The 22246-nt window shown below is 35.2% G+C and overlaps 1 protein-coding gene across 5 annotated transcripts in view; it reads left to right on the top strand.

Moving 5' to 3' along the window:
- Window positions 1–22246, top strand: part of LOC129251489 (guanylate cyclase soluble subunit beta-1) — a 227492-nt gene that overhangs the window by 190983 nt on the left and 14263 nt on the right. The window lies entirely within an intron of this gene.

Here is a 22246-nt window from a genome sequence, read left to right as displayed (position 1 = left end):
TGGGTGCTACACGTTCACTTTTGGGTAAATACGTGCATCTCGATAACGACTTAATAAAAATAATAAATAAATAAAATTCGTCCAAACTTGATAAGCGTGTTGCTCCCAACTTCATTTTATTCGAAAGTGTTTATTAAGATCGGATAAAACCACGCCTACTTTTTTGTAAGTTAAAAGTAAAACTCCGTCAGCCTCTCTGATGTTATAAAATGTAACTCTAATTGGCTATGAGTTTGTTTGATTCCAAAATTGTGTATATAAATTTAGGTTTCCGGTACATTCTGTCAAAAAAATTTCGGGATTTGTTCATTTAAAAAGCGCGCGGTACACATATGTCTAATTCTTTTTTGCTAGGATGTTGGTACAACTGTCCACTATAGTGTCGCAGAGTTTGAGCGTGGTCTGTCAATTAGCTTGTTTTTAGCATTTAATTATATCAGTAAACCGCAGTTCTGCTCTGCGATTTTCAATATGGATAAAAATATCAAACAAAGAATTTGTGTTAAATTGTGTGTTTTGAACGGGATTTAGTGTGCCAAATAGTTCAAAATGTTGCAGAAAGCCTATGGGGAGTATGCTTTATCAAAAACACGTGTATACGAGTGGTATAAGGCTTTTGCAGAGGACCGAGAAGTCGTGGAAGATTTGCCCCGATCTGGTCGCCCATCAACATCTTCAACGGATGAAAACGTCGACAAAGTCAAGGAAATGGTACTGGAAAACCATCATTTAAGTTTCAGGGAGGTAGCTCGTGACTTTAGCGTGTCTTCGCAACATTTTACACCATCGATTAGGCATGAGACGCGTGCCTGCTCGACTCGTTCCTAGAGAGTTGAATTTCTTTCAAAAAATTCATTGGGAGTAGATGGCTCGGACCCAACATTTATCCAGCGCATCTTAACAGATGATGAGACGTAGGTATATGAGTCTGACATGCAAACCAGTCAACAGGCGGCTGAATGGCGCTATCCATTTGAGCCGAAACCCAAAAAACCACGTAAAGTCGGTCTAAAGTGAAAGTCGTGCTACTCGTTTTCTTTAATTATCATGGTGTTGTACACCCGGAATTCATTCCAAAAGCTTCTACGGTAAATAAAGAATATTATTAGGAAGCTATGCGACGTTTGAGAGAGAAACGACGAGAACGGTCCAATTTTTGGCAAAAAAAAAACTGATGGATCTTGCACCATGATAACGCACCGTCTCACAAGGCTCATATTGTGAACACTTTTTTGACCAAAAACTCGACAAATATCACCGAACACCCACCGTATTCACCGGATTTAACCCCCTGTGACTTTTCCCTTTTCCCAAAACTTAAATTGCCACTCCGTGAACGCCATTTTGAGTCGATAGAGGAGAATGCGCTGAAGGAGCTGAAGAAGATCTCTTCAAACGTGTTGAAAAGGTGCTTCGATGGCTGGACTAATCGTTGGCATATGTGTTGGTATTGCTTCGAATGCAACCAATTATTTTGTGTTTCATTGAACAGTTCCCGGTACTTTTTTGACAGAATGTATTATTTAAAACAATATTAACTAGAAAAAGTGTGTAAAATCATGGAGGTGTATGCCTTAAAAAACTAGTCTACGAAATATATTGATTCAAAGTAAGTTTTAACTATCTGACAATAAATTCGTAATTAATGGCTCCGAAAATATTGGAATATCGAATTTAAACCGATTATGATGCTTGTCTAAAAAAAAATTGTGCCATATAAGATAATCAAAAATATCAAAAACCTACCGAGCAACGAGTTGCAAGTAAAAATTTAAGTTTAATTATAACAGCAAAAAAATGTTTCTGTGAAAACCCATAAAAATTAGAATATATTGTTCGCTTAAATTTTAGGTAAAAATAAGCGTAAAAAATTAAAACCTCGACCCCAAAAAGAGTATGATTCCATAACTTTCCAGAATAATGCAAAAAATAATATTTTTAACATATGGGTAGAACCACTTTCAGCTTGTCTAAAGCAATAAATCATGAAAAGCGACATACGTTTTTATCCATACAAACTGAATACAATAGCAACGCATCTGGACATTATAAAATTCGAATGACTTCGATGAGGAAATACAAAGGCAAAGCACAGTAGTCTGAGGAGTAATTCAAGTCCGATATCCTTCTCCTGTAAGTCGGAAGAAAATATCGATATATTACCGTACCCTACAACTCGTTTATGGAAAAGGAATATGCGCTAGAAAAGAAATCGCGTCTTATGACTTACTCAAACCCAATAGCCGCTGTAACTCGGAAAAAAACAATGGACCTACCAAATACATTAACTATATAAAAAGTGGGACACAACTTTCAGAACACACGGCTGATTTTTTTGTACGAAACTTCCACTTTTTACTAATGCTGGCAAAATCTTTCTCCAACAAGCAAAAGAAGCATGTGTAATATAATCCATAATCGTAAACTTTCTCCATGCTTCCATAACATTCAAATTTTTTTCTTCTACTGAATCTAAAATATAATATATTTAAACGTTTGCTTGGTGTAGTACATTTTAAATGCTGTCATAATACCCTGATCGAGTGGCAGCGAGGTGGTGTTAGGCGGCAAAAACACAAATTGAATATTTAATTGATCCAGCACTAGGTGGTTGGGCGCACTATCAACGAGCAAAAGTACTTTGGATTCCAAACCGTTTTGTTCCACATATTCCTGGACTTCAGGAACAAAGCAGTTGTTGAACCAATTTGTAAACAGATCAGCCGTCATTCATGCCTTTTTATTCACCATCAAATGAACTGGAAGGTATTTAATGTTCTTACCTCTTACAGCTCGTGGCATAAGGGATTTGTTGATTAAAAGTGGATTTAACGTTTTATCACCAGATGAGTTACTGCAAAAGAAAAACGTTACCCAATCTTTAACCTCTTTAAAACCACCAGCTGATTTTTCAGATTTTGCTAAGCACATTCATTTAGACATCTTCTTCCAGATGAATCCCGTTTCGTCGACATTAAATATTTGATTTGAAGTATAACCGCCTTGTTCAATTATTTTTCCTAATTTATCCTAATGTTTTTGCAGCATTTTCATCTGCTGATGTTACTTCTCCTTTTATTTTTACATTGTTAAATGCGTATCTTTTTAGAAAATCTATCAGTCATCCCTCACTTGGATTAAATACCACTTTCTTCGTTGCCTGAAGAGTTATTGAGGGTTCAAATTTCTGAAGTTGGTTGTACATTTTAAATGCTTCCTCTTTTATAGTTTTCCCATCAATAGGTATTTTTTTTTTATCTTCCATTCAAAACACAATGTGTTTTTCCGTTTTCCCCCCAGGGTAGGATTTTGACTATAAGAAAATGTTTTAGAACTAAGTTCCGATCCAGAAATTATTGATTTTCGAATGGAATTCTCATTTTTTCTAATTGTTCTTACAGTCGCTTCGCTTAAACCAAAAACTTTGCCAAAAGATGTGGGACCTTCGCCTCTATTCAGTCAGTCTAAGATTTTTATTTTGGTTCCTAACGAAATTGATTGTCGCTTCGGAATATGTTGTTGTTGCTTAGGCATTTTATTGATAAGGGTACTGTAAAAACGATGTAAATTAATATTACTTATAGAACATTTCTAAACCGAAAATTTACCACTATACCTATTACCTTTTTTAGTAGTAAAAAGTTATCAACAATACAAATCAAACGAAAAATTTCACTACCTAATTAAAAAAACTTTAATTTGAACATTAACGTACAGAACTTTATGGAAATTATTTATTACGTCCTACGAACTGAACCCTTTAACACAATACTGACTAACGAAATGCTGTATTCAAGCTGAAGTACAACAAGATAAAGAAAAAAGCGATAATAAAAATCGTGTACTCTCCGTAAAGTAAACAAGCCATAAAATAGACAAGTCACGGACACATCTATGAGCATAAACCCACCGACGGTTAGTTTACTTATATATGTATACCGGGGGTTACGGTAATCTCCCAATTGTATTTTGTTGCTATAGATAAGTTTTTATAAGACACTGTCAAAATTAGAAATTAAAAAATTGTGCAAGGACTCGTGCTAGAACAAAAAAATCGCGTAAAAATATGTATTAATTCTTATTGGTGAACCTCGTTATTTCAAAATCGTGTAAAATATACCACGTAAAAAAAGAGTTCGGGGGGTATATATTGCTTAGCTAGAAGAAAGTATGTAGCTCGTGGGTACAAATAAAATGGAAAAAAGAAATGGACGCGAATATAGTCTCCCACGTATATTGTTTGTCATCTAAGGGCAGATGGCATATCAGTGCCACTGAAGCATTAAAGTATGCCCTTTTTAAAATTGCTTCTATTCGGTACAGTTTTTACAGATTCGGGAATCAATGTTAATATCACTCCTGCAGCGCTAGCAAAACATAATCGGTTGGAAGTTAGCGAATTGTATTTGAGAACAACCAGGCTCTATTGTCTCAATGACTTGTCATATAAATACACTGCACGAATTAATTATAAGACCAAGAGAGTTTGTTTTTAATTTAAAAGTGTACAATGCAAGTTTTTATGTTAAAATTATTACATTATAAGTGCTTCTGATTGCTTTATCTCGTTCTCAAATAGTCCTCCTGGAATTAAACACACTTTTACCCTGGAGCAAATAAGATTTAACATCCTTCACAGTTTTCATTGCTCTCATTACTAGAGTTTTCAATAAGCTAAACAGCATCTTTAGAATCATTGACCTAGACTTTTTACTTCCCAGATCTGTATTTTCTCAAGGCTTATACCTTGTAACCAATAATTCTTATATTTGTTTTCTTTTTAGTTTTTAATTAATACGATGGTTGCCTGAAAATGAAAACACGCACAATAAAGTAATAATGAAAATGGACTTATTGTTTTTCTAAATATTCTCCTTGGAAGTCAAAACATTTCTGCATTCGCTTCAACCAATTTTCAAAGCAAAATTTTCTAGTATGCAGTGATCAGATTTTCCAAATAATTAGGTGACCATTTGCTTTGAGCTGCTTCTTCCGCAAACAACTTTTGTTGGATTAAACTCGTCTTAGAACACCCCTAATGTCGTTTTTGCTTTTCTGTTTCTGGATGTGCAAAAATCCAAAATTTCTCACCCGTGACGATTGCATAGACGTAAGCCAGCACGATCTATGGATCAACAGAAAAATGTATTTTACAAAAATGCAAAAGGCAACCCTCGTATAGGTGTAAGGTTCTGTAACTGTTTACAGTCATCTCTGAACACCTAAGCACTCGATACAATAACTTATAAGACTTATGACGAACTTATAAGATTTACACTACAAGCCATTTTTGCGTAATAAAATGGATAAGTCCGCTGCATTTATCTATTCACATTAACTAGCCAAGAAGATTGATTCACACCTGCAGCAATGCTTATACTCGTTTATGCTGGCCGGCTATTTTGTAAGCCGTTTTAAAGATAAATGATTCAGGGTCTTTATTGGCTTAAGGAATATGAGGCTATAGCTACTTTAACGTGATGTAGAATTGAGTGACAGCCAACTGTAATCGTTACATGGAAAATTGAAACAAGATAAATATCAAAGTAGACACAACAGAATTTCGAAAGAAGAAGTCGGGGTTAGGAAGCGAAAGGAATCTACAAATTACACAGAAAAATGCAAGAAACTTGATGTAGCTCCGGGCGGCTGCTTGCGACTTAACCAAAAGCACAAATTTAACTCGTAGCGCGAATGAAAATGCGCTTGGCTCACAACCAAACAAGTGGCCTCTACTGCTGCTGGCAGTGAAGCTGATAGATAGACAGTAGCCTCCCAGCTCCAAACCGCATTGCTTAGTGAACGCTGTTGATGACAGAAAATTATAATAAAAATCGTGAATGCTTAGTTTGCCAGAAAAAAGTAATAAACAGACACGTGAGGAAAGGAAACGGATACGGAAGCGGAAAATGGCGATTATGTGGTCTACTGTAATACGAGTACTCTGGCGGATAATGTTGAAAATGATAATGGACTTGTGGTTGCCGTTACTGTTGTAATTCTTGTCGGAATAGAAGGAATTTTTTTTTTCATTTAGCAAGTTGAAGATGACGTTGATGCTGATGTGACGTTGATGGAAATACAATAAGTTAAGAAGATTTGGGTTGGTCGTCGACATAACTCTATATACATAAATGTGTTTTATTGTTTTGTTGCACTGTGTATGTGTATTGGTTAGTTGTGCTGCCTGGCCATACCACGTAATGTGAACTATGTGCCCAGCATACAGATTAACTGGCACAAAGTGCACAAAAGGCCGAGGAATATGCAGATGTCACATAATCGGCCGAGCATAATTCATTTAAATGCAGCACTTGTCGCAAACAGAATAGACATTTTTTTATTTTAGTCATGGTTTCTGTTTTTTCATTTGCTCTTTTCTCTCACCCAGCAAAGTTACTCCAATTCTCTTTTAATATGTTTTAATAATATTATGTGAGGCTTCTATGAATTATTGTCAATGGGTGGATTTCTTTTAAATGTCAAAGCCTTCAAATGCAGCTGCAAATCCAATACAGGCTTACTCACACAAACATCTGGGTATGGGTAGCACAATGCAAGTATATGAGTGAAATTTAAGTTGGCAAAAGTGCGCTGATTCTGCATACGCAAGTTAGATTAACGTATGTAGATAGCAGAATCATGGCACCTTTTTGCTTGAGCATTACGAATTACTTTATTCTAACCACATTTGCAAGCTATGGCTTTGTGAATTGAAAATTGTCAGAATTACGCCTGTGCATTTCTAAGCAGAGCATGGCGAAAGTGGCCCGTAGGAAATTAAACTGCGCCATAGATAGAGCGTATACTTTTTAAGTCAACATTTAACATATACATTTTGCGTATTTCGTGCGTTTGTGCACATTTTTTTGAAAACTTTATAAATATAATTTGAACACCCTATATTTTGACCACCTATTTTTATTATTTTCTCACTCAGTACATACTCGTGTAGTGAGTGACATAATGGCAAGGTCATCAAGATGGCAAATTTTGATAACATATTTTTTTTTCAAATTAATTTTAATTATTTTTTTTATTAAAATATATTTCATTCTCTAACAAAACAGCACGCAAATTCAAGTTTCAAACTTTATGTAAAATTTCTATCGAAATTTCATGTTTTATGCAGAATTAAAAAAAGACGTTGGCTATGCAGTTTTATAGCCAATTTATTCTTGTTATTCTCGTTAGTTTTTAATAATTTTTTTCTCAACGGTAGTGGGCATATTCTACGTATAAAAAATGTGGTGTATTTGTTATAAAGAGAAAATGAGCAACATTGTCGGGGGAAAAAATTAATAAAAATTAGCAAAATTTTTAGCCACTTTAAACTTTCACTTTTTATAATAAAATTTAAGAGGCTATACACTGCATACCCAAAAATATTTTAAAAATTCTTATTGAAAAATTTAAAATGCTCACGAAAATTTATCGAAATTTGGTCCTTCTTATAGAATGCAGCAATTGTTTTATAAAAAAATAACTGGAATTAAAAAAAATCAATAACTAGTCGAAACTTGTTAAAAAGTGGTGCTTCATAATTTTGACTTTATGCGCTCAATATATGTCAACAATATTTCACATTTCGCAATTTTGGGATTTTTTGCAGATTTAAGGCTGTTTTTTTTATTTTTACTACAATAAATTTTTACCAAACACAATTGCCGTCTAAATATCGCTCCCAATCACAATGAATCACATCAACGACTTTTTAAATTTGATCTAAATGATCATAATTGGTGACAAAATATGGGTGCATAATTTTGATGTTGAAAACAAAGCCTAGTCTTCAAAGTGAAAGCGAAAAGAAGAATCGTGCGAAAAAAAGTTTAGTCAAATGAGTAAGTTTTATGTACTGCTTTCTCCGATTACAACGACAGGATGCCTCGTGATTTTTTGGTGAAGGCCATCGTATTTACTAGAACTGGACCTCTCCGATTCTTGCTGTTAGCAAAACTGAAAAGTCCATATAAGGCTGAAGACTTGCCGCAATCGAGAAATTAAAAACTGCTTCGTCAGAAGAGCTTAAGATTATTGCAAATATTGCATTTTGCTCATTTGAAAAATAAACATTTTTCAATAACTATGTATAAAAAATCAATAGCTTTTGAACAAGAGTCATTTGTTTAAAATTCTTTTTATATTTATTCTGTAGGAAACATCTCCGTTTTCTAGTGGCAAGATATTTGTTCTGCCTATTATTTTTGTACCTGGAAGTCAGACTCTTGTACAGTTACTCTATCAGCAGTTATGACCAAACTATTGGGAGTGCTTACATTGTAGTAAATATATTCCAATCAGCTATAGCGTGAAACCCATCTTTGTCAAAGCAGAGTCCTTCAGTATTCATTTAAAAAGGTCACTTGAAAGGGTTATCAAGAAAAAAAAAACAGATTTCTAATGGTACATAAATTCAAAGAGGAACTCACCTCACACAGTCAATAGTTCGATATCACTCTCGTATGGGCTCTAAGCCACAGGAACTTCGAACGTAACGAGAAAGCGGAGAAGCTTGCTAGGCTGGGATCCTTCTTAAGCTCGACCGAAGCAGAGATAGTCGAAGTTCGCTTCAGCCGGATTAAGGCGCAACTAGAGGCTCACTATTACAGCATTGCAAGTAGATGATGGAAGGGCCTACCAACCTGTGCAATGTCCATAAATGCATATACTATAACTATACTGACTGTAACACGTCAAAAACCCAAATACTGCTTGGGTATAGTCCACCCGACATTTCAAAACTCAGGAGAGCACGTGACGAGGTTCGGAGGTGTGTAGTATCAACACCACGATGTATAGAATGCAGAGGTATGGCTAACATCAGACCGTTAACGGGCTCTCAGTGATTTCAGGAATTTGGCTCTCAGGATTTGAGAGTGAGTTGAGTTGCTTACGTAATGGGGCTAGTGAATGCGGCTTGCTTACGAAAAAACTGAGAAAAGCCTATGATGTAGTTGTGGAGCATCAGGGGAGAAGGAAACTATTTTTATTATCTTTGCAATAATCCGCGGTTGTGAAGAGCGAGATTACGAGCTTTAGACAAACCACTCCTCAATAACATTGAAAAAATTTCAGAATTGGAATTAAGGTCTCTTAATTTCTTCTAGACCCAACGAAGTAACCACAGGAAATAACACTCTTCAAAACTCCAACACCAAAATAGTAGATTATATATACGAGTATATATAGTTATATATAATTGGCGCTTACACCCTTTTTGGCCGAGCTTCCCCTCCTATTTGTGGTGTGCGTCTTGATGTTGTTCCACAAATGGAGGAACCTACAGTTTCAAGCCGACTCCGAACGGCAGAAATTTTTTTTGAGGAGCTTTTTCATAGCAGAAATACACTCGGAGGTTTTACCGCTTTTAGAAAAAATTTCTCTTCATTTTGGTCTTTCACCCAGATTTGAACCCACGTTCTCTCTGAATTCCGAATGGTAGTCGTGCACCAACCCATTCGACTACGCCGACCGCAGATTCCACTCAAACAACAACAACACAAAAAACGGTATATGCGGATTATGCTGAGAGAGAGAGCAGATTTGTTGAAAAAGAACTCTCAGTTTTTAAATCAAAATCATGTGTCGTCTAAAAGTTTATGCATTTTACGTGACTTTTTGCCCAAAAACTCGACCCACATAGTTCCACAACCACTGCATTCACTTGATATCACTGCGGCTAACTCTTTTCTCTTTCCAAACTTTGGGGTATCTCTTTTTCAACCCATAGAAGAGCTGACAGAAAATTCGCTGCGAGGAGTGATACCGAAGTGGAAAAATGGATTCGAATAAAAGTTTTGATGATTGGCCCATCCGTTAAAACTCTCATGTGCTTGCGTATCTTGTATTTGCCATTTTGAGTACCTTATATTAAATCATCGTACAAATATGTTAATAAAATATCTTTCTGGTTTAAAAATGTGCCCTAGCTGAGATCAATTGATTTCCAGTGCATTATTTTGCATTTAAACTGACGTAATCATTATTTTAGAAAACTTTAATCATTTTCTGCTTAGGCGTCGCATCATTTACAACCCTAGTCTTCATGCTTACCACTTATTTATTATGTTAATACCTATTGGGAATCTAACCAACCAACAGCTGCTGCATTTTCACCTTGTGCCTGAAAGTTTTGCTCAAAGTTTTCTTTTTCAAAAACTCATTTCGAAAGTTCCTTTTTTGTGGTTAACGCAATTCGCATGAGAATCGTGAGCCATTTTTTCTTTTGCCTGCTTTTAGGCGCTTTACTCGAGTTTGACATGTTTGTGCATATACCTGCCGGATATGTGTTTCTTGAGCTCTGAAAATCTAATTTTAGTGTTGCTTAGCGTTCATGCCATGGTGGCATGATAATTTGAATCTGATTTTTTACCCTGACCCTTTACTTGCCTTCACATGTCTTTTCAAACGCTGAACAAGGAGAGATAATACTATACCCATTTACTTTTGTTGATTGTAAGTATTAGCGTTAAGCTGACAGATTTGCTGACCCTTTTGGGAATGACAAAAGCACACTTAAAATTGGGGAAATGCCGGTAAATTTCATGAAACGCGCATATATTTATTTGGTTTTTCACAATAGATCAGCTCTGGTCGCAGTGCGTAATGGCCTTCTAATAATAATAATAATGTATTTGGTTAGTCCAACCGTAAAAAATATTAGTTGAAACGCATTGTTTATTTTGTTGGCCGTCAAACTGTAAATATTACTTTGAGTAAGTTGTGCTCAAGGTCGGAATTGAAATAAAATACATAACTTTATACCGTTTCATTTACTTGGCAATGCGCGCAACCAAGAGAGGGTTTTGTTGTTCAAGCACACACTTCGGTAAGTTGCATAGAAAAAAAATTACCAGAATAATTTTAGTTTGATACTTTTAATCTTCCATATAATCACCATTAATTTCAATGCATTTTTTTCAATCCGTAGATCCATTGTTAAACACAGCCCTCAAAATCACGTCAAGTTCTACATTAACCGCATTAATTATCTCTGCCTTTCTGCCCAAGACTTTCCCCATCAAATTTTTCTTAATTTTATATATAAAAGGTGGTTAAGTTTCAAGGACCGGAGTTGATTTTGAATAAAATACAATTTTTTTAGGAAATTACGTATGGAACAAAATATCAGCCAAATGGCCGCCGCGGCCTCAGCGGCACACCTCCATCCGATGGTCCAAATTTTCGATGACGCTGAGGCATAATTGAAGTTCTATGCCGTTAATGTGCCGAATTATCTCATCCTTTAGCTCTTGAATTGTTGCTGGCTTATTGACGTACACCTTTTCTTTCAAATAATTCCAAAGAAAGAAGTCCAACGGTGTCAAATCACATGATCTTGGCGGCCAATTGTCATCGCCGCGACGTGAGATTATTCGGCCAACAAATTTTTCGCGCAAAAGAGCCATTGCTTCGTTAGCTGTGTGACAAGTGGCACCAACCTGTTGAAACCACATATCGTCTACATCCATATCTTCCAATTCGGGCCATAAAAAGTTCGTTATCACCTCACGATAGGGAACACTATTCGCAGTTACTGCCTGACCGGCCTCATTTTGGAAAAACTACGGCCCAATGATGCCGCCGGCCCATAAACCGCACCAAACAGTCACTCTTTGTGGATGCATTGGTTTTTCGGTAATCACTCTTGAATTATCATTCGCCCAAATGCGGCAACTCTGTTTATTGACGAATCCACTAAGGTGAAAATGTGCCTCATCACTGAGGATGATTTTCTTCGAAAATTGGGCATTCACTGTTGTCATTTCCTGCCACCATTCTAACCATTGACGCCCCTTGAAATGGTCAATAGTTCTTGAGTCAATTGCACCTTGTAGGCGTGTAAATGCAAGTCTTTATGCATAATGTTCATCAACGACGAGCGTGAGAGGTGCAATTGTTGGGCACGACGACTAGTTGAGGTGGACGGCTCTTCAACAACACTATCGCGAACAGCAGCAATATTTTCTGCAGTACGAGCTGTACGAGCATGCACTGGTGTTTTTATATCTCCTACAGACCCGGTTTGCTCAAATTTTGCACAATTTTTCCGATTGTACGCACATTTGGACGATTAAATTGACCGAAAAAATCACGAAGTCCGCGATATGCATTTTGATTTGAACGCCCGTTTTCATAATACCTGTAAGCCTGAATAACTTTAACGCGTTGCTCGGTTGTGTATCTTTCCATGGTTCAAATTGAATTAATCTGAAATTTAAAAATGTCAAATGGAATGCAGAAAAAAACTTGACGTTTAGGTGTGGTTTACATTCAACATAGGTCCTTGAAATTTAACCCTCCTAACACAAGGTTTTGATTGACTTGTGACACGATGCGTTGTGTTGATGAAACAAAACAGCGAAGAAACGCAGCATCCACTTTGAACAGAGCTTTCTAGCATAGTCAAATGCTCTTGCAATATGGCTTAATATAGAAAAGGCGTATCTACACTTTTCGTTACTTTTCAGGGGAAGGAAAAAACTGAGTAAAACCTTAAAAACTTAAGATGCAAAAAACATTTCTATTGCAATTTTTATTCAAAACAGGTAACAAATTCAATTCTGGTATAATTTTGTTATTATTTTTAATTTCTTTGAAGTTATCTGAGATAGGGCTTTTTGTTATTATTTTTCTTGAAAATAAATTTAAGTTAGGGCTTTTTGTTGTAAGTTAAAATTCGGACAAACTATTATAATAATTCATGTTTGAAGTAAAATAAATAAATAATTAAAACTAAAATACATATTTCAAGGTAGATGTTATTATACTGAAAACAAATTACGTTTTATAAGATAAATTATCATAAAAATGGTGGCAATCTGCTGGAAGAAATTTTTTTAGATCTGCATTGAGCACCGTGTTTACCACCACTGCTAATCCAATTTCAACCATCTTTTCCTTTACTCCTAGTGTTGAATAAAACATTTCACGGCACACTTGTAATCGCTTTGAATTATGACTCAAGAAATATGATATGGACTGATTCCGTCTCGAATTTTAAGACGTTTTCCTTTTTGTTTCAGAAAAGTTTGTAAGACCTGCAACATACTGCCTCTTTTGCTCCCAGGACATCTCCCAAAACAAACTAAAAATTTATTTTCGCGAATGCTTTAAAAGACTTAGGGCTTTTTTCTTTCAAAAAAAACTTCAAATGAGTTAGGGCTTTTTTTATATACACTATAAATCCGTTATTTGCGATCATAGCCCACTAATTTTTTAAGGGGAGGTGTATTTGACAGTGGTCTACCAGAATACATTAAAAACGCGATTTCGAAAAAAATGTAGATACGCCTTTTCTATATTAAGCCATCGATATAGCCAATACGTTTTTTTGATATCTTTACGTTGTCAGCTAACTGACGCAACTTCACTTTTCGATCATTCACAACGATTTTGTGGATTTGTTGATGTTTTCTGGTGTTACCGCCTCATTTGGACGCCGACTGTGTTGTACAACTTCGGTGTCCTTACGCCCACGTTTGTGGTAAAACCATTGTTTTATTTTTGTTTCTGATGGTGCGGAGTCCCCATAACACTTTTCAAGCCATTCCTTCGATGAACGGTAATTTTTCTCATCATGAAGTGGTATATAATTAAAACACGAATTTATTTGTGATCCATTGTTTGGAAAATAACAAAAGTAGCGTCACTATTAGCAAAATAACTCACGAACTAATGAATAGAATGACATGAAATTTTAACAGCTGTCCTAAAGTTAGTACTAACTGAAATGAGGTGAACGCAATAAAACTAGTATCATCTATGTGTTAGCGAATATGGCGAACAGAAAGCGCAATCAGGTTATTTACAATTTGAGCATTGTGAGCTGGCGCATTATCGTGGTGGAAAAAGTAGCGGCGCAATTCCTCTTTCTCTCTATTTCCCAACAAATTTTCGCAAACTTTTGGTAAGCAGTTTTCAGTATATCATTTGCAATTACTGCCTCTAAACTATATAGAGGGATAAAAGCTACCATTTCTGCTTTGCTAAATTAAATCGAGATCATATTTTTCATTGCTGGTTTTTGTTGCCTAGCTTTAACCGGTGAATTTCCCCCTTGTGCTTCAAAATTTCATTATCTCTTAAAGATGCTAGTTTATCCGTTTTCGAACCCGTTTAGGCAATGTTGAGCAAAACGAAAAAGAACCTTTTTCTGACTCTCATTCAAAATTCATAGGGCCCACCGAGAAGATTTCTAGCTGTGCTGTAAATTAGTCCGCAGTATTCGGGATTCTGCCCTCGTCTTTAAGCCCAATTTATAAGCTATCATTTTTTGTGTCCCTTGCGGATCATCATCTTCACCAGAGGCACATTTAGCTGACTAGTTCTCAAGGGAAAAATATCCAGTATTGAATTTTTGCGCTTCTTTTATATGCAGTTTTGAATTCATTGATAATTGTCACAGGCTTAGGTTTACGTCGAAAGCTGTAAAAAATTGCATGGCGAATTTCTTGCTGCGTCTTCTTGAATTTCAGAGTGCGCCCTTATTAATTAATATTGTATGTTATCAAAAAAATTGGTTATTTACAGCACCTCTCGTTAAAAATAGCCGTCTTGCCGTTTTCATTTTCAGAGGAAATGATGGCCTGATTTGCCAATAATGGCATCACACTAATCAGTTAGACGCCTAAACAAAGCAGTTTTTCTTATTAACGGAGCTTTTGATGTGAAAATATTACTTTACGACCAAAATTGTGTCTATTTTCTATCTGCTCCAAAGCTCATATATAGGGTTATTCAATAGGTGCGCTTCAACTTTTTTCCGATAGGGAGGGCGAATGACGCAATATTTTTTATTTTTCGCTTGTCATTTGTAAACTTCATTAGTATACATTTCATCATGGAACGCTACACACTTGAGCAACGATTGCAAATCGTGCAAAATAAGGAAAATAATCGTTCTGTTGCTGCTACTTTAAAAGCATTACGGCCATTTTACGGTCCATTTAACAAGCCGTCCCGTTTTGGGGTTATGTGAAGTCATTGGTCTACAGTAACAAGCCGGCGACGATTTGTGAGCTCAGAGCCAATATTGAACGCGAAATTGCTGGAATTTCGGCCGATTTATGCAAAAGAGTGGTCGAAAATTGGGTTCAACGATTGGACTTCGTAAAACGTGCACGCGGTGGTCATGCAAAAGAAATCGAATTTCATACTTAAATGTATATATTCAAACTCGATAATAAAAAAAAATTAGTTAAAAAAGTCAAACCGTTTGTGTTTTATTCAAAAAAGCTCAAAAGTTGAAGCGCTCTTACTGAAAAACCCTATATAAGCGCGAACAGGTTTTTTTGTCTGCAAGCAGCGATTTCATATGTGTTCAATTTCTGAGTTAATTGAATCCTAGAGTTGAATTGAATCCTAATGTCGAGTTGATCGCTGAAATCTGCGGTGAGTTGATATTTCTCTGGTAGAGAGCTTGTGCTGTGAATTTGCATGCTAATTTGTCGAACTTTCTTCAGAAATTTTTCATAACAAGATATGGCGGTAAACGTTTTTGACACTCAGAATGATGACTCGGTAATAATATTTTGAGCAACGTGTAGGTAGTGTGGCAAGTAAAGACAATTTAGTTCACTGAACTGACTATTGATTCCCCCAATCAACATTGGTTCCCCCCATCAAGCACTTTGGCTAGAGTTGAATATTTTGACTAGTAGGATCTCAGTTTTCTTCTTATGTACGTATAGAAATGTCTATACAATATTTTATATTTTTAAGTAAAACTTGAACACCCCGCAAGTAATGAACAAATTTACGTATTCACTGGTATGCATCAATTCTGAAGATACGAAGAAACCACTTTATAGGCTGTAGCTTACCATGATCACGTAAGGAGAAGAGCAGTAATTTGTAATCGAATCTAAGAAAAGTGTAATTGAAGGCACTCCAAATAATGAAGTTACTGGGAGCCCATGAACGAATGAATCAAAATGAGGTATACACCATGTACCCTGGGTTCGAAGGTATTTTATGCCCTCAGCCCATAACAGGCATTATCCAACATTGGAGGAGCAATAAGCCCAAGATGGAGCAAGGTTGTGCTGAGCGTATATGCCCTTCTTCCGGCAGAAGTGTGTTGAAGTTTCCGGGGATTGGTCAATTCTGAGTTTGCCTATGAAGAGGGTTATAAGTTGCCTGAAACACTTTTGATTATACCCCCCCAGTAAAAACTTCGCCTGATATAGCCCCATAGTTCTGTGCCAGCTTACTTCTTGTAGCCTTAGCACTTCGCTCTTCAGCTCCTGTTTGAAGGTATGTTGTCCTATGTAAAGGAAAGTCTCGGTCCTATACAGAACGAGATCACCACCCATAGTCAATGCATCCGCTACTTCATTCTCAGATATACCCCTTGGTATTCAAAAACTAATGACAACTTAACCTAAAGAATAACAAGGCCTTGAGTGCCGCCTAACTATTGCTCAGAATAGCAATTCACTTAGCCCAAACTTCAAAAGCTGTGCATTGAATTTAATTGTAAACTATGAGATAAGCAATGACACTGGGTGCCTGTTGGCTAACTAGAGGGGCCGAACTTTGTTCAACCCAAAACCAAATGTATTATCAAATAAACAACTTTTGAAACAAATTCACCTTCTAAAAGAAACATTAGATTAAATTTTTTTTTCAATAAAAATTTCTTTATTCTTTCGAATTTTTATAAAACAAGGCACACTTAAGTTCGTGGTTAGGTTAGGTTGAGCTGGCTGGCTAAGTTCGTGGCTACTTTTGATACATTAGTTCTCTGTGGGTTAATTGAATTAAACAACTAACAGAGACACATTGACTCACGTACGATTTGTAAAATATGGATATTGTCAATACCTGGCATACTGCATACACTGCGATTTTTAGTTCCTGTCACTTTTTCAGTGTAAAATTTTAACAAGTATTTCAAAAGAAATCAACCGAAGAATATGACCTGTTTGTGGGAAAATCAGTCCAGCCTTTTGGGTAAGCAAATGTGTTTAAGGAGGTTACTTATTAAACGTAAAAATATTTCACATCAAAATCGCAGATGGATACTTGAATTTTAATTACATATAACAAATAATTTAAAAGTTTACAAAGTTGTCTTCATTGATATGAGACAGATTTCCAATGTACCTTTGAGCCCTATGCCTGATTCTAGGGACCAAAAATGCCCATCACTTCACGGTTTTGAGAAAACTGCTTGTAATACCCAATCAAAACGTAGTTTTGGATATTTTTACTCACCCTTTGTCAAAATTCTGACACACTAAAGGCTTCAATTAACAACCATATTAAAGCTTGAAGCAGTTCCAAAAAATAAATAAAAACCTTTGAATAAAATGGGATGAACTCTTAAAACCCAGGGCTTACGATCGAGTTGCAAGTTATTATAAGAAAAGCTTATAAAACTGATTACTCAGAGGATGTTGCAGCCGATGATTTCAAATCAGATGTCAATTTTATAAAATTCAAAATTATGGTAATCAGCAAAGAAAAGTGCATTTGAAGAACTATGTAGTTTTAAAAATTCCTCTGTACGTCCGATAAATTTATGTGCTTGTATGCAAATATCTATTTGATGATGCTATCATAGAACTATTAGTCACAATTCATCTCGTACGAACTCAAAGACATGCACTTGTATATACAAGTATTTCTAAGCTTAAGCCTATATAAATTAAGACATGTACACTGGCATCTTATTATCAACTTGATTTAAATTTGCATTGCATTCTTGCTAACTTTGGGCATTTGTCTAAGTTACTGAAGCAGGCAACTGCCTTTTGCATAACTTTTGAAATCTTGGTAGTCGGTTGAATTAACGAAAGGCAATGGTTCTCTCATACTTACCAATATATTCATGCATGTACGGGCAGTGAATTGTTCGAGCAAGAGTATAACAGTAGTACCAATTGTATGAAGCAACGGTCAAAAATCATTTTTCCTGAAACTAAATGAGATTCCGCTTGACACACTTGTTATCCTTTACGCACACTAGGTTGGTATTGAAAATGGGTGAAATCGGGTCAAAACTTCGCCTACCTGAGCGCATTTAGGTTAAATGAAGCGGGTCGCTAGAGGGAAAAAACTTATACCCATGCCAGTCTATTATTACGACAAACTCAGAAACCTCGGAGAAAACTAATACCATCATCTCAACGGTGACATTCAATAGGAATTTTTCCATTCTCTTTCCATCTCGGGAGTAGAGGTAGAAAGTAGTTTTACTCAACAATTTCCACACTACAGTCTACACAGATGGACCAAATTGTATTGTGGTGTTGGTATACTTATACATTCGTCTGTGCGTCTTCGCAATAATTGCAGTGTCTTCCAGGCGGAAGTACTGGCAATAGGGAAGCTTGTGGGCTACTAATAGCGGACTTATCTTTTAAGTGCAATATCGCTTTCTTTCGGATAGCCAAGCTCCAATCCAAGCACAACAACCTCTAAACTGGTGGAACAAGCAGAAATAGCCTTACCATTACAAAACGGGCATCCCTTACAACACTCACTGTCACAGTAGTAAACAACCAGAGAAAAAGGTAACGATTTCTTATCCCATCAAAGTCACCATCCGTTTGGGAAATGGATTGATTTCATTCCGTTTAGTCAAGGCTTTATTGATGGAAATTCGATCCATCATGCTTTTTGGTGTTAATTAATGTGGCACCCAAACATCGAGCTTATTTTTGAATTCAAATTTGGGCAAATGGCTTAAAACTGCTTATGGCCGGTCTTTAGCTCCTGGGCGATGCTATTTCTGTAATTTCTTCGATTCGATTCTGTGACTTTAAATGTTCTATGACCTTCTTTCCTTCTTTTATGACAAAAATGCCTGAATGTATTGACTACACCAAAATTGCACGTAATTAGCCGTTACAGTATCGGCACCATAAACACCTTTCACAATTTCAGCGGCCTGGCTTGCATTCTCGCCTTTATTAAAGAAAAACTATAAAATTGCCGAATATTCTCTTTGTTGATTTCCATAATGACACCCTGTAGCTCACAACTGAACTGAAGAAAAAAAAACAGCAAAAGAGTTTTTTTTGGGTGAAATGTCACCTTGACTACGAACAAAAATTTTAAATTGTTTGATCGACGCTCTACGAGACATCGATCACTACAGACATCTACTGAGAAAATAATGTATTTCCCCCAAACTAATATAAATAATGCAAGCGTTTCCTTGTCAAGTTATCCACGACTTTTGAACATTGTCGTATTTTACATTTTTCAGAAAATTGTTTGATCTATAGGTTTTAGTTTAATTAGAAGTAAACTGCAAAATTAGTGAAAACAAATTAATAGTTCTGAGATTTATCACAGGTTGAAAATTTTGATATATCGATTTTTCAAGTGAAATATCTTCGGTTCTTTTAAGCAGTTAAACGGTAAAGCATTTAGGATAAAAAGTACCCTTTAAAAAAAGTTTTTTTGAAAAAAATTTTATCATTTATTGTTTAAAATTAAAAAAAACATTTTTTTTCTTTGAAATTTTAAGAAAATTACAAAGTATTTTTTTCTCAAAAATGTTTGACAAACAGATAAAATGGTTTTCCAAAAAAATTTTTGTGTTTTTTTATCCTAAAAATGAAAAGGAAAAAACTTTTTGAAGTATTAAATCCGAAGTTATTTTACTTAAAATAACACCATACCAAAATGTTCAGCATTGAAAAATATCAAGACTATAATTTTTGTATATTTTTTCCAGTTTACTTCGTAAATAAATAAATTTTCAGAAAAATTTACAACATTGTCGAAAATACTTGAATCATGTGACATGGAATCGCTCATACTGAAAATTACCCTACTTATCTCCTAAAGTAGCCATTTGTGGCCTATAAAGCATATTGCTTTTTGTGAAAAATTGTGGAATTTTATGCTTTGAATTTTGTCCTTATCTAAGCGTGGTAAGCAACGAAAAGTCTCTGCTGAATCTAAACTGCTAAAATAGCCAACGCAAAATATTTAAATCTCTTACTTGATTTTACAAGAAGCTCCATTCCGTAAAATCTTTCCGAAACGGAAAAAAAATATATCGAACCAACGCACGCATTGCGTAGCTGTTAATCCTAAAAACTAATTTCGATATGAAATTTTTATATATTCATAAAATGTGAGCATTATCCAATGAGTAATCGTAGTAAGAAAACAGGAAAGCGAGTTTTTTTTATATTTTACTGTGCGTATGTGTGAATCGACCATTGTCGTCGCTGCTTCACCTGAAGTGCTGTGTTGGCAATACATAAATTCTAAATTTTGGCAGCTTGAGCAATTTTCTAATAATTTATTACAAGTTAACATCAAATGAGCTCAGTACATGACCATGGCCCTAATAATATTCGTTTATGGAATAACTGTTTCATCGGAATTTGGCACAACTTAATTAGCAGTAAATTTGAAATAATTGTGTTAACATTTCTATAACTCTAATAATAATAATTTCATAACAATTTCATATACACGTGAAACTGTAGATATGGAAAATATTGAAAATGCTGTATACTCAGTTTTACATTTTCTGAAACAATTTAATTTTTTAAGGGCATTGAATTTCCTAAAATTTATAATTTTCAACAAATGATTTTAAATATTTATGCTTACTCTATCTATTAATATAGATACCAAACGAAAAGGGTACATATCTGACTGCTAAAAAGTTTTATTTATTTTCCGCCAAGTCAAACATAGCACAATACTGTCGCTGGAAAAATGTTTACTCAAATATTTTTGTATTATTCTAATGACTTGTTTGAAAAAATATTTGTTAAAGGTGCAAAGTAGCACAAAATTAATCACCCAATTTTTTTTTTTTTTTTGTTACTTTTTATTAAATTTTTTTTTAAATACTTTAATACATAAATAAAACTTTTAAAAGTTTAAATTCTTTCACGTTTCACTTTTTTTTATTAAAAATACGGCTTTTATGTGTGAAAAATGGCATCATTTGAATATCCACTATGAGCCACCACCACTACAGGTAAAATCCGTCAAACATTCGATTCATGAATGCCTAATATCGATTCCAATATATCGATTTTGAAGGTTGTTTAGCAACACTTTGCGCTACAGTAGCAATATTCTCAGGAGAACATCCCAGTTTTTAGTCTGTTTTAGTCTGAAAAGACCAGATTGCTAGTCCTCGATATAGCCAATTTCTTGAAATTTGTTCACCAACCTTTGAATTATCGACTCATTCGGACGATTATTTCCACCAGAATAATCACAAATTTTGCGGCATACTTTTAAGAACATTTTCATAATATGTTTCAATAACTTTTATGCGTCTAGAAGTGATTCACTACTGACATCTAGGCATCAAGACGGTTTATATGTAGTCATATATGAATATTATGCCGTTATTCTCGCTCGTTTATAAAAATATAGTAAAAAAATAGTTGCACTTTCCTCCCATGAAGTTAATAAATTACCACCACGACTTTTTTCCTTTACAAATTTAAAGTCCTTTGAAATTTGAATTGACGAGGAAATGAAAAATTGAGTATGCAGCATTGGTATATAAAATCTATAGTATCACGATGTTTTAAATAAATGTATAAATATTATTTGTTTGTATTCCATTGAATTTACCAGTTTACTTCAATTGATATTTTCTTTTTTTTTCGAAATAATTAATACCTTCACTGTATTTCATAACCATTCTAGCATTCAACGTCCGTGATATACAGGCATGAATTTTTATGTACCATATCTTTTTCAACAAAACATTTGCCTGCTCTTCTCAATGCTGCCGCTAGTCAATCAATCTCTCGCTTATTTTTAGTTTGTTAAGTTATCTGTAAAATTGTTATAAATGTGTATACTTGTAAGTGAATCGCATAGATTATACTTTTAATGTCACTCAATGTCAATGTAGCGCATCAATTGTCGCTATAAGTGCATCGAGGTGGGAGAGTGGGAAACCAACGGCCCACATTTGCTTGTGTTACCTCATCAAGTTCATTTATTGCAGCATCTGACAAATAACCGCATCCAGTCGACAATCTGTTCGTTTGTGTGCTTGTCACTTTGCCAGTACAATGCAATATCAGCTTTCCGTTGAGTCAGCAGGTCCTCCGATAATTCGCTTATATTTGAGTAGACACAGCCAGTGAGTGAGTAGTAAATATTTCCCACCTTCCTTCCCACAGCTTTCACAGTTTTTCATTTTCTTATATTATTCATGCATATTTATAAGTTAGCAAAGTGTGCTTTTGGGTGATGAGAAAATTGCATTCATTGGCATTGCGCTTTAGTCCTT

Source organism: Anastrepha obliqua, chromosome 1, assembly GCF_027943255.1.
Source record: "Anastrepha obliqua isolate idAnaObli1 chromosome 1, idAnaObli1_1.0, whole genome shotgun sequence".
Classification (NCBI taxonomy): domain Eukaryota; kingdom Metazoa; phylum Arthropoda; class Insecta; order Diptera; family Tephritidae; genus Anastrepha; species Anastrepha obliqua.
The sequence above is the reverse complement of the archived record's forward strand: the minus strand, read 5'-3'. Positions and strand labels throughout refer to the sequence as shown.